Genomic DNA, 14,830 nt, shown 5'->3' with positions numbered 1-14,830 from the left:
ATGGCTCAATAGGCTAATCCTCTGCCTACAGCACTGGCACCCTGGGTTCTAGTCTTGGTTGGGGTGCCGGATTCTGTCCTGGTTATTCCTCTTCCAGGCCAGCTCTCTGCTGTAGCCTGGGAGCGTGGTGGAGGATGGCCCAAGTCCTTGGACCCTGCAACCGAATGGGAGACCAGGAGAAGCACCTGGCTCCTGCCTTCGGATCAGCACAGTGTGCCAGCCACAGCGCACCAGCAGCAGTGGCCATTGAGGGGCAAACCAACGGAAAAGGAAGACCTTCCTCTCTGTCTCTCTCTCTCACTGTCCACACTCTGCCTGTCAACAACAACAAAAAATTTTATTTAAGTTATACAAGTCTCATGTATTTCATATAAAGAGATTTAGGAACATAGTGATACTCCCCCCGCATCCTTCCTCCCACCCCAGCTGCAACCCTCTTCCACCTCCCTCTCACATTCCCACTCTTTATTTTTATAAAGATCTATTTTCAGTTTACTTAATGATTGTATAGTTAGCCCTACACTAAGTACAAGAGTTCAATAAATAATATAAAGAAAAGAAAACAAAAAACAAAACAAAACAAAACAAAAAAAAAAAAAACACTGTTCCTCAACAGAAGAGACAAGGGCTGTAAACCATAATCAAAACTTAAAATGTCCATTTCATTCCTAAACATTACATTTTAGGTAATCTGTTAGTTACCCTGCTTCAGGGAAAACATGATATCTGTCTTTTTGGGACAGGCTTATTAAACTCAGTATAATGTTAAACTCAGTATAATGGTTCATGTTGTTGCAAAAGACAGGATTTCATTTTGTTTACCCCTGTGCAGTATGCCACAGTGTATTTATACCATAATTTCTTTATCCAGTCAACAATTGATGGATATCTGGGTTGATTCCATATCTTAGCTATTGTGAATTTTGCTAGAATGAACATGGGGTGGGGGGGTGCAGATAACTGTTTCAGTTGCTGATTTCTTTTGGTTTGGGTAAATTCCCAGGAATGGGATGGCTGGTAGCACTCTTTTCAGATTTCTGAGGTATCTCCATGCTGTCTTCCACAGTGGCTGCACCAGTTTACCTCCCATCAACAGTGGACACATCCCTGTCTTTCTGTCCTTCCCTGTCTCTTTTTAAAAAATCATTAATTAAATAAATTGACACTTAAAGACAAGTAGTGGATATTTGGCATAGCTTGGGACACATGAGTCTCACACGGCAATGCCTTGGTTTGAATCCCAACTTTACTCCCAACTCCAGCTTCCTGCTAATGTTTACTTTAGGAGGTACCAAATAATAACTCACATAGATGCGTGAGTTCCCTGCCATCCATGTGGGAAACCCAGATTTAGCTCCAGGCTCCCACTTTAACCTGGTTGAAACCCAAATTTTGCAGGCATTTTGGAGAGTAAACCAGTAGATGAAAGATCTCTCTCTTTCTCTAACTCTCTTCCATCCATATATAAATGTGTATGCACAGAAATGTGAATATATATATCTTCCAAATAAAAATTAAAGATAAATAAGATTTAACACACATAATCATGACTGAAGAAAATGTATTGACTCACAAAAATATAGCAAACAATATCTAGATGACTGAATTGTTAAAGAAGAAAGCACACAAATTTGTTTACAATAAGTTTTATGTGACATGGAGCCTTCCTAAGGAAATTAAAACTGAAGAAAGAGGGTGGTGAGGGGCCGGCACTGTTGTGTAGTGGGTAGAACCACCACCAGCAGTGCCGGCATCCCATATGGGCGCCAATTGGAATCCCAGCTGCTCTACCTCTGATCCAGCTCTCTTCTGTGGCCTGGGAAAGCAGTGGAGGATGGCCCGAGTCCTTGGGCCCCTGCACCCACGTGGGAGACCAGGTGGAAGCTCCTTGTTCCTGGCTTCAGATCGGCGCAGCTCTGGCTGTTGAGGCCAATTGGGGAGTGAACCAGCATATTGAAGACCTCTCTCTCTCTCTCTCTCTCTCTCTCTCTTTACCTCTCCTTCTCTGTCTGTGTAAATCTTAAGAAAAAGAAGGTAGTGAAATTTAGCAAAGAGAAATGGCAGATGGTGTATTCTGTTTAGCAGGTAATCCACTTTTATATAAAATTTAATCTTAAAAATGTTATTCGCCTGGTTTGGCCAATTATCTGGATGTATTCTACTTTCCTAAAGACATTCCATTTATAGGAATCTCTGATTCAATTAATTTTTTAATTACTTTTTCAAATTAAAATTTAAAATTTAAGTGATTAATGTATTTATATACTTAATGAATATGCTGTTTAAAATTATAATTTATTAACTTGCAACAATTCTTCAGGTTTTGTTTGATAATAGATTAAATTAGACATACTGAAAATCACCATGTATTTTCTCTGATATATCACATCTTTCCAAAGTCATGTTTTCAACTTTAAAATGTTTATTTCTTTATGCTCTAGGTAGTTAGAATTTTTTTTTTTTACACTCAAGACCATAGGCTACAGTCATATATGACTTTAGAAGATTTAACATTAGAATCTAGATAGTGGAATCACTTTATTTTAAACTACTATTCTGACTACTTATATATGTTAATATGGATTTTAGTTTCTTTTTAATTATTTTTAAATTATGGGTAATTGCAGATTCATATGAAATTATAAGAAATTATTCAGAGAGATGGGTACCATTTCCTACACAGGCACACCCTGCAGACTGTAGTACACTGGTGTATTCTACTATTTATATTCCATATAAAGCACAGTTATTTCACCAAAGTAATCTTTCATATTGACCTTTACAACCAAACCCTCTTTCAACCTGACCCAAATCCGTCCTAAACACTGGCAACTGCTAATCTGTTTTCTCGTCCTTTAATTTTGTCATTTCAAGGTTATAGAGGTGAAATAATACATCATGCATTTGAGGATTGATTTTTTTCACTCACTTTATTTCTATAGAGACTTATCCAGATCATTGTATGTATCAATAATTCTCTCATTTTATTATTCAATAGTAGTATTGCAAATTATGAATGCATGTCAATTTTTTTAACTGGTCACTGACATATATTTTCACTATTTATATTTTAAACAATTAGATATTATGCCTGCTAATCACAGCAAATAAATACCCAAAGGCAACAAACTTTATAAAGATAATTTGTTCCAGTAAAAGTTTGGAGTTTAAAATCCAAGATTATGAGTCCCCATTTTTCTGTCTTTAGTGATGGTGACAGACTGCAAAGATAGGAGCACATGTTGGAGCAAGGGGTCACATCTCCAGCCACGTGTAATACAGAAAGAGAGGAAAGGAGTTTGACATCCCAAAATCCTCTTTGAGGGCACATCTCCAAAGGCCTATGGATCTTCACATGGCCCCACTTCCTAAAAGTTCTACCACCTCCCAATAATGCCATCCTGGAAGCCAAGCTTTAACACATGGATCTTTGGGGTACAATCAACTTCTCAGGCACAAATGTAGCTTTCCCTTGCATTACAATCAACTTCTCAGGCACAAATGTAGCTTTCCCTTGCATTATACAACTTAGAATTGTTGCAAACACTTTTAATTAAAAGTTGACATCTTATTCCTGCATTGTTACTTATTAAATAATTATGTTCAATTTATGTTTCATAATAAACACTACATAAATACATAGATAATCTTAAACATCAATACACATATTGTTTAAATATGTAAATTATTTGTAATTCTACTACACATAAAATGATACGAGAGGAAAGAAATTTCTATTCCAAATTTCTTAGTAGCAGTATTGTTGACATAATTACTCTGAAATAGTCCTCTCATAAGTAGTGATCAAAGTTCATTTTTTCCCATTTGTGTTTTTATGCTAAAAAAGGGAAAGTCAAAAGCAATTTTGAAATAAGGTAAGCCATCCTAATGTCTATAATTAGCTAGCATCCATTTAATTTTAAGTGATAAGGCCTCAATTATTCCTTAAAAATATTCATCTAAAATGATTTTATCATTTTTAGCCTTTGCATTCTTTTTGAGCATGTGTCCTTTTATATTTGTGTGTGTGTGTGTGTGTGTGTGATCTTCTAGGAAGTTTTAAAATGATACGGAACCCTGTTTCTCCTTGAGTCACCCTGCTTAAAAGTATAACTGAGTGGAAGCAGTCATTTCCTCAGGCATGTCTGTGTGTCTCCACACAATGAAGGTACATAGAAAATCATCTATCTGAGGAGTAAATGAATCCTCCTGCAGACCATGTCTTACAGTTACAGTGATGCTATCAAATCTTCCGCTTCATGCATAAAAAGAATTAGCAGGTGGTTTATAATTTTTAGATAAAATATTCAATAAATTTGCCTTGACTTTTGCATAATTTATGATGTGTGTTTTAACATAATCCTTTATAAATAAAATAGTTACCACAAACTAAAAAGCAATGTAATATTTTATTAATTATTCACCCAAATGACATTAATTCACATGTCCTACTTTCTCTGCAACAATCGCCCAGTTCCATTTTTAGTGTCTTACAGACTAATTTAAAATATATAATTAATAAGAGAGATGGATCATTTTATGAGCAAAATGTCTGTTTTCTCCTACTTAAAAGTAGGAGAAAGAAAATCAAAACATCACTGTGAAGTAGACACACTGAAATCCTCAAAGTAGTATCTCTATGCCACATGAAAGAAGTAAAATATTGATTTGAGCCTCATCTAATTTATTTCATTGAAGAATTGTGTTTTTTTCTTTACAATGCCATTCATGTTTTTTCTTTTTTATAAATATTTATTTATTTACTTGAAAGGAAGAGTTACAGAGAGAGAGGGAGAAATAGGGGTAGGGATCTCCCATGCACTGGTTCAATCCCCAAATTCTTGAACTGGCCAGGGCTGGGCCAGGTCAAAACCAGGAGCAAGGTGCCACACCCAAAGGAGTGACAGGAGCCCAATTAATTGGACCATCTTTCACTGCTTTCCCAGGTACATTAATAGGGAAGTGGATTTGAAGCAGAATATCCAGGACCCAAACCTGTGTCCACATGGTATTCCACCTTTGCAGGTAGATGCTTAACCTAGTGCATCAAAATGCTGGCCTCAATAACATTGATTTTCATAACAAATACATGATAGGCACAATGCCACCTAGATATGTTGATGAAATATTCTAAGACTTACAGGATTATACAAATTTATGTTTAATGTAATACTTTATTCTAGTTCAGTTCTATAATTATCATGTAAATTTATTACTGCAATGACTAATAATAATGTCTTATTAATAAGATAAGCTTTACAAAGTGGGTTAGCTGATGAGAATATTGTTTATAAACATAATAAATTATGTTTTAGTAGGCGCCCCTTTTTGTTAGGATGGTCACGTTAAATTCATAAGGTGACTTATGTATGTTACCTAAAAGATAATCAAGATGCAAAAGTAAGGTTAAAATTAGAAGGAAGAAGCTTTAATACATGGGGGTATTTTTGAGCATACAACTTGCTCCAATTTTAAGGACATCATATTTCAGGTAACTAAGCTGTAGCAGTTATCAATTTATTGAAACACAGCGTCCTGTGGCATAATAAAAGAGCTTATTCATCTATTTTTTTTTTCCTGATTTACTTGAGAATATTAAGTGTCATCAGCAGAAGATATTAGAGGGTCACTGAAAGAGGATAGTGTTCTCTCCTCTGTTCCTTTGGGCTTCTGTCACTCTTCCATCTCATTCCATGGTTTACAATGGTATGTGGTAAGAATGTCCATTGACATCCAACTCCATCAAGAGTAATAGCTCCTCAGGGGATGACTTTCCAGTACATTTCTGTAAGACCCCCACAAGTTTTATTGATGCATAGGGCAGAATTCCAGGAAAGACCAGTGAGTCTCAGAATTCTCATTTTTGTTAGTTCACTCAGTATATTTACTGCCAACATGAACAATTTAACATAAGTAGGGGTGTATTTCTCTTCTGTTTTGTATTTGAATACTGTAGTTCAGATGTTATCTGATTCTACTTGATATGATAGTAAATAGTACAATTATTTAAGTTTTCTGAAAAATGAATTTTTAAAATCCTTGTTTCAAAATTTCATATTTGTGTTGTTGTTTCTTAAATTATGAATTATCTACTGCCTATATTTTTGTTTTTCCCAAAATGAAGTCTTAAATGAGAAACTCATAATCATCTTTACTAGAATTTAAAAACCACATGACGTAAGAGCCAAACCTTATTAAGATTATTATTAGGTTTTTTTTGTTTTTTGTTTTTGTTTGTTTGTTTTTGTTTTACAGGCAGAGTGGACAATGAGAGAGCAAGACAGAGAGAAAGGTCTTCCTTTTGCCGTTGGTTCACCCTCCAATGGCCGCCGCGGCTGGTGCGCCGCGTTGATCCGAAGGCAGGAGCCAGGTGCTTATCCTGGTCTCCCATGGGGTGCAGTTATTATTAGTTTTTAAAATTCTGATGGGAAGACAACATTTTATATGGAACACAAATTTATGTAGATTAGAAAAAATTTCAGTTTACTATAAATGTAAAGAAAAATATAATTCAAGCATGATAACTGATAACTGTAATAAATCAGGTCAAATTTGGAATATTTCTAAATTTTAGCTTGTTTTCAAGACACAATTTTCAAATACTTCATTTTTGTGTATCAAAAATCTATCTGATTTTGTTGTGTTGTAAATATTGCTTCCTTTTTTTCCTTCTTGAGTTAGATTATCTTCTCTTGATAAAATCAACTGTGGGCAGGAAAGAGATTCACAGTACTAAGAATGAACCAATTGCCTGCAATTGGGACAGAAAAAACTGCAGAAACACTAACAATTAAATAATTTCTAGAAAAAGTGGTTTACAGTAGCTGTATAATGTTGTCCTATTTTATACCCTACTTTGTATTAAGTGTTCTTTTGCTTACTATGTGATTTATGAAAATACACACTATTTTTTCTTAAAAAATAATAAACTACTTAAGTAATGATGAAACATTTTCTATGAATAAAATCTGTCAGGTGTAATACTTATTATGTATCTGTTGAATCATATTTGTGTTTCCAGTTGATTCAAATTATTTCCAGGAATTATGTTTTCTTATTTTGGAATTAAAAGATGTATTTATTTTGTTTAAAGGTTTGAAATTTAACCATGGTATTTCTATAATATGCATTTTCTTTTTAACATTTTATTAAAATAAAGCATATATGCCGAGAAATGCACTTAAGTGTATAGATAAATTTTTGTCCTCTGACCACACTCATAACCAATACCCATTTTCAGAAAAAAATATTACTTGTACCCTATGAGTCGTCTCTATTGCTCCCTCCCCAATATTTTCTTTTTTAATGCAGGAAAGATGAGTATACTATCATTTACACAGTATCACTCAGTAAAGCAATATTTGTGACTATATAAAAATTATATGACATCCACACAATTTGTTATACCCTATCTATATATTAACTATCACAAATAAGAGAAAACCTGTAATATTTGTCTTTTTGGATCTATCTGGCTTATTTCACATAGATACTGATCTTTAGTTGCATCCATTTAGCTGCAAATGTCAGAATTCCATTCTCTTTTATGAATGAGTTATATTCTTTCATATATATATATCACATTTTCTTATTCAAATGTCAGTTGATGGACATCTAAGTTGATTGTGTATCTTATCTATCGTGAATTGAACTGCTATAAACATGGGAGTGCAAGTAACTTTTCACATGTTAAGCTCATTTACTTTGGATATATTCCTGGTGGGATAAATTGCTCACATGATATATTTTTGCTTTTCTGAGAAATCTCCAAACTGTCTTCTATAATGTTTGCACCAATTTATACTCTCACCAACAGTATATTATGGTATCTTTTTCTTCACATCTTTGCCAGCATTTATAGTTACGATTTTTTTTAAACTTTTTTTTTTAACAAATACAAATTTCCAAAGTACAGCTTTTGGATTACAGTGTTTTTTTTTTTCCCTCCATAACCTCCCTCCCACCCAAAACCATCCCATCTCCCGTTCCCTATCCCATCCCATTCACATCTATTCATTTTCAATTATGTTTATATATGGAAGATCAATTTAGTATATACTAAGTAAAGATTTCAACAGTTTGCACCCACACAGAAACACAAAGTGTAAGGTACTGTTTGAATACTAGTTATACCATTAATTCATTAAGGACAGAGATCCTATATGGGGAGTAAGTGCACAGTGACACCTGTTGTTGACTTAACAATTGACACTCTTGTTTATGGTGTCAGTAATCACCCTAGGCTCTTGTCATGAATTGCCAAGGCTGTGGAGGCCTTTTGAGTTTGCCAACTCTGATCTTATTTAGACAAGGTCATAGTCAAAGTGGAAGTTCTCTCCTCCCTTCAGAGAAAGGTAGAGTTAGAAACGTGCCAGGGGATTCCAATTCAATCCCATCAAGGTGGCATATACCAAATGCCATCTCACTAGTCAAAGTGATCAGTTTCAGTTCATAATTGATCATAATGATAGGATTAAGAGTCAAAGGGATCACATAAACAAGACTAGTGTCTGCTAATACTAACTGATAGAATTAAAAAGGAGAGAATGCTCCAACATGGGAAGCGGGATACACAGCAGACTCATAGAATGGCAGATGTCCTAAACAGCAGTCTGGCCTCAGAATCAACCATTAAGGCATTCGGATCTGGCTGAAGAGCCCATGAGAATATTTCAGGCATGGAAAGCCAAGACACTGTGGCAAAAACAAACAAACAAACAAACAAATGACCTAAATGAAATATCTCTGTGAGTGAGATCCCAGCGGAAAGAACGGGACATCAAAGAAGGACGTACCTATAGTTATGATTTATGATGCTAGTTAAACATTAAATTATTGAATACTAGTTACTCCCATATGAAATGCAAGCTTAGTTTCTCATCAAATTCTAGTGAGAAAATCTTTGTCAACGAATCAATATATAACATTGTTTTATGTGCATTACAGTTAAAAAACATCATATTTATTATATACTGTCAATTCACTAACATTAAACTCTTGGCTTACAGTGCTTTAATCTCTGCATTATGATGCTTAACAATCACATGCATTTTATCCATAGGTATATCATAGTCATTTTTTTTAATCACAGCTCTGAAAAATAGGACATCAACACTACATGTGGAGTTTACTTTAAACAGCAAAATCAACAACAAAATCAAAAATAAAAAAACAAAAAAATAATGCATTTATTTACAGTATGAGAGCTGAAACAAGAAAGTGGAGCATCCTTTTGTTCCACCTTTGCTGAGAACAGGTGCAACAGGTGACTATCATGTACATATCAGTGAATCATCATGAAATCTTTTTTTAAAGTTTTATTTATTTGAAAGTCTGAGTTACATAGAGAGAATTATTAAGTTATTTTTTCTTATATTTATTACAAACCAGCTAGATAGAGTTTGGTCAATTCACCAAAAATGTTCACTGATTGCTCATATATTTGCCAAAGCCTTACCCTGTGAGAAAATAATAATAACATTTTCCCTTAATTCATGTGCTATCATTTGCCTGAATTACAGTTGAAATTAAACATGAAATTTTACTCTTTATAATGTGTTTGGATAAGGCTGTTTTCATCCAGTGCAAGATGAAGCAAGATGTGAATTTAAAACTCAGCCAGACAGTTAAGGTACAAGAAGACAGGAGGCAGAGAAGTGCCTCAGAGGAAGTCAATAACATGCATTCTCTGATCCTTTTTCTTTGCAGGTTTGTGATTGGTGTCTTCACAGAAGGTTTTCAGGCACATACTGAGAACTCTAATTAAGAGAGTTATTTCCATTTGTGCAGGCTTGAGGGGGCCCTTCAATCAAGTAGAACCTGTTGAAGTGTGAATAGGAAGAGCAGGGGAAGTCAAAGTGTCATCAGGAGAAATAAGTTGGCTGTCAACCAAGAGGCACCACAGGAGAACTTTACTATGACAAAAAAATGTCCCTGGTCTTGTATAGATAGCTGGGCAGAAATCTACTTTTAGCAGCCCACTGCCATGGATCTGTTTCTCATGAGTAGGCCGGTTTGCCAGAGCTCTCAAACACCAATATACAAATTCACATGTCAATTTATCATTTTATGTCAATGCTTTATGCTACTTACTTCCCACTTCATCCATATGTTTCATCCTTTAAGATAGATTTGCATTAAAATTTAATTGCATTAAAATGTGATACAATTTTTTTTTCAAGCATTGCTGGGTAGTCATAAAATATAAATAAATGGGGAATGTTAATACTAATAAATTCTGATTGTTGGATGCATCTATCCCCTAAGTGGATATGCGCTTTTTTCCAGAATTAGTGAGAACATACATCTTCTAGTTATGCTACTTGAATAACACCAACATTGTTTACTTCTTTAGCTCTCATTCTTTTCCTGTTTTTTATTAATGACCAGTTCTTTGAACTGACATGTTTCAGAACACCTAGCTGTGCTAATATTAATATTTAGTTCCTTCTCCAAACCTTGGAGACAAATTAGGTTATTCTGAAAAAAAATGAGGCAAATCTGACAACTTAGAAATTATTAGCAATTCGTAGAAATAAAGAAAAAGTTTGTTTACCAATGTATGCTAAGTAGTTTGAGATGTCTCAAATTCTAATTACATTTTTCTGGCATTAATATCATGGAAAGTAATTCAAGGATTATCTCATGATTGATTTATAGGCTAAAAATTTATATTTTTTTCTCTTTTCACCATTATTTTCAGTAGATATTTTTTGTTCTCAACACTGAAATTATGACTCTCAACTTACATCCAGCCTTGCTCCATGTAAGACTGTATTTAATGTATCAATGAGTGTATATGTCATACATATGTCTATCATTTTATCTACCTCTGTGTCTCCCCTAGTGAAAAGTACCATATATTCAAATGCTATACCCAAATAAGTTAATCCTCTTATGATTCTTTCCCATTTCCTCTCCTTCATTACTCAACCACAGTTATCTGATTGCTGAATCCTCGGCCCATCCCTTGCAATTCACGTATGTAACTTAAAACTATCCAAAAGTATGATGAGAGTACATGTGAGATATTTCAACTACACCTATAAAGAAACCCCCACAAGCTAAAATCCTCAATTAGTGAGAGAAACAGAGATTGTGCAAGCAAATATATGAAGGTGCGGATTTTCCAAGTTTAGCTGAGAAATCCTTCATAAATAATTTTTTTCTGATTTCAAGCTCACCTCACAATCTAATAAAGTAATAGTTTTCCATGTAAATGTCTAGAAATAAAATTGTTCTAAGAAGTTTACAAATATTTTTGCCTAATTGTTTGCATTTCTCATTACAAACTTGAAAGGCATTGCAATTATAATTTGGCATCATGCAGTATACCTACAGGGAGAGAATATACAGAATATTTGATTATTTAACATTAGTACTGAAATGTGATTCTCATGTTGGATGCTTGATATGAAATTAAAATGCCCTCCACACTATTTTGAGAAAAATTTATCTTCCTAAATCCATTCTCCTTTTTCAAAAAGATAATAAAAATAAGAATTAGTACTCAATACTTGTAAAAAGCATAAACTTAGGACTTGTACTCAAAACTACGCCACATAAATGTTATGTTCACCCTCTGACACACATAGCAAACGTTTTGATAATTTCACTAAAGTATGATTGATACACAAAAAGTTGTACACTCTTAATGTGTAAAGCTAGATTAATTTAAGAACCCATATTATATACCTGGGCGAATCCATCACCACAATCTAAGCTGGAAACATCTATCCACTACCTTTGGTAATCCCTCTGCCTTCTTATTATTACTGCTTTTTGAGATAAGAATAGTTATTATAGTGCCTATGCTCTTAGCAAATTTTTAATTATGAATACAGAATTCCTAACCATAGCACTATATTGCATAGTAGATCTCTAGGTGTTATTCACCATGGGTAACCAAAGCATTATAGTTTCAAAATTTAATTATAATAAACTCCCAGTGACTACGCTATAAAGGGCCTATGATAGTCCTGCAAAAATAACAAGTGCTCACTATATGATTTTTCTCCTCTTCCTTTCCTTTGATGTAAGGTATACATTTTTGTTTGATAGTTTGATTTATGTTTTTTCTTTATATCAAGTTCAGTCAATTCATATCAATATAAAATAATTACTATGATCAAAACACTGTATTCTTGGATACAGGATAAATTATGTTATGGATCATGTCAATGTCATTTTCTCTAGTAACACTTAATATCACTTGCAATGGCTTGGGATCTTTATGATCATAGAATTTAAATTACTCAGAAACCTACATCCGTGTTGTATCAGATCTGCTCAGAGGTTAGATCGTCGTCTCTGAAATTGCAGACAGGTAACTCTTCAATACCCTTGCCCAGAAATTTATCAGTATCAGAATTAACCACAGAAGCCACACATACAATCTACTGGGGGAAAATGAATTGAGACGCCAGCACATCGTATTGATCTACTAAGCTAAGTACCTAATCATTAGTACTAATCAGATTTAGGGACATAATTAAGAATGTTATTGATTTGGAGATATCTATTAAAAAGAAAAAAAAATTTAAAAAACCTTGTGATCAATACAAATTAGAAATATCTACAAAAAAGAAGTTATGGGATCATTTAACCCTTACAAGGTGTTAAGAGTCTTGTTTGTTATTTAAGCATGGAAAGATTTCAGAGAATATAACTGTTTATGCCAAACTGTTATCTGGAATTCTGTGTATGGATTTACAGCTCCGATCCTTTAGTTTCAGAACCATTTCATTAAAAATAAAGTACCCTGCAATATTGCAAACATAAAGCTAAACTAATCAATAATCCAAAAGCAATATGTCTCAAGGTATAGCTCATGGAAAATCTGCCAAATGATCATCTGACCTGCTTTAGAAAATTAAGACACATTTTATCTGCCTCTGTTAATTGGTATATAAGCTCTAGAATTCTACATATGTTGAAATTCTCACAAATTCTTTTGTATATCTCAATGTGAGTCCAAATGTCCTAGGAATTCTTTCTTGTATAGTAGCCCAAAGAAGGAGAGCGATTTTACGGTAGAGACAATAAAAAGAGGGAATTTTGAGGTTAGAAGTGAACATTGGGGCCGGCGCCATGGCTCACTTGGTTCGTCTTCCACCTGCTGTGGCCCAGGAGGGCAACGGAGGACGGCCCAGAAGCTTGGGCTCCTGCACCCACATGGGAGACTGGGAGGGGGCACCTGGCTCCTGGCTTCAGATCGGTGCAGCGCTGGCCATGGCGGCAGTTTGGGGAGTGAACCAGTGGAAGGAATACCTTTCTCTCTGTCTCTCTCTCTCACTGTCTATAGCTCTACCTGACAAATATAAAAAAAAAAAAAAAAAAAAAAAAAAAAAGAAGTGAAAGTGAACATTGATAGTGGCATCAGGTAACCATGGATAATCCTTAAGTTTATTCCTGGCATGACTATATTTACAAATACAAGTGCTCACAATGTGTAAGGAAGACACACACAATAAAAGATATTTTCATCATAAATATTAGCAACCTTGTGGAGGCTTGCAATGGAAATAGATACTCCTTTATGACTCTTCTGAGCTCAGATTTAACAATCATATTCAAACTAACATAGAAATAATGGCTCATACAGCAGAGGCATTTATGCCTTAAGTGACCAATCCATTTTTAAAATCAATCCAGCAGGTCTTTCTGTGCTTACACAATTGTCTGTATACTGATCTCTTCACTGTAACATCTTTTATAATTACAAAAGACTGGAAACACTCTACAATGCAATAGGAATCTCAATCAATAAAAGTGTTGAGTTTACTCAATGAAAAAACTAGTGTCCAAAAAAAAAAAAAAATGATGTTGGGCCATCTTTGTGATGTATAGGGTTAAGCCACTGCCTGCAACGCCAGCATCTCACATGGGAACCAGTTCAATCCTGGCTGCTCCACTGTTGATCCAGCTTTCTGCTAGTGTGCCTGGGAGAGCAGCAGAGGACAGCTCAAGCACTTGGGCCCCTGCATCCACGTGGGAGTCCCAAAAGAAGCTCCTGGCTCCTGGTTTCATTCTGGCCCAGCCTCGGCTGTTGCAGCCATTTGGGGAGTGAACTGGTGAATGGAAGTGTTCTCTCTCTCTCTCTCTTTCTCTCTCTCTCTCTCCTTCTCTCTTTCAAATAAATAAAGTTAATCTTTAAAAAAAATGTGAGGTTGGTTTATGTGTTCTGAAATAAAAATAGTACAAGATATAAGATTCTTAAAAAGACAACTAATTATACCACATGCATTCCATATGATTTATGAAAGAAAAGAGATTTAGAAAATTAGATCTAAATTTGCAAGTGGAAAATCTGATCAGTTTTACTAGATATAATTTTATATAGATTGTTTCCTTTGTATTTTTATTATAAATTGACAAAGTCATTAACATTTGTTAACATAGCGTTTTATTCTATCAGGCTAATCATCATATTCTAATCTCCTAAAGTATTTGTCATTTCCATGTGAAGATAATACATTATAGGCACTTGGGTAGTAAATGCAACATCTCTTCCTCTGTCATTAGATAAAACAGAATCAGTAAATTTTAATTAGCAATAAATTAATCCTTGTGAGCACTGATGATATTATTCTAAAACATCAAATTATTTTTTATAAAATTATTTTTTATAAAATTCTTGTCATTTTAAAGAAAGCTGTAGATAATGGTTTTCTGTGTCATATTAATTTTGCAAATCCTTATTTTCTCTATTCAGTTTTCTTAGAGGAATGAAAGTTCTCAAACTATAAAGAGAATTTTTCACATGGACCAGTGTTGGAAATACAAGGTTTAGTTGAAGAAACTGAAATTGGAAAGAACAAAAATATCTATA

Source organism: Lepus europaeus, chromosome 6, assembly GCF_033115175.1.
Source record: "Lepus europaeus isolate LE1 chromosome 6, mLepTim1.pri, whole genome shotgun sequence".
Classification (NCBI taxonomy): Eukaryota; Metazoa; Chordata; class Mammalia; order Lagomorpha; family Leporidae; genus Lepus; species Lepus europaeus.
This window is presented reverse-complemented; position numbering follows the sequence as displayed.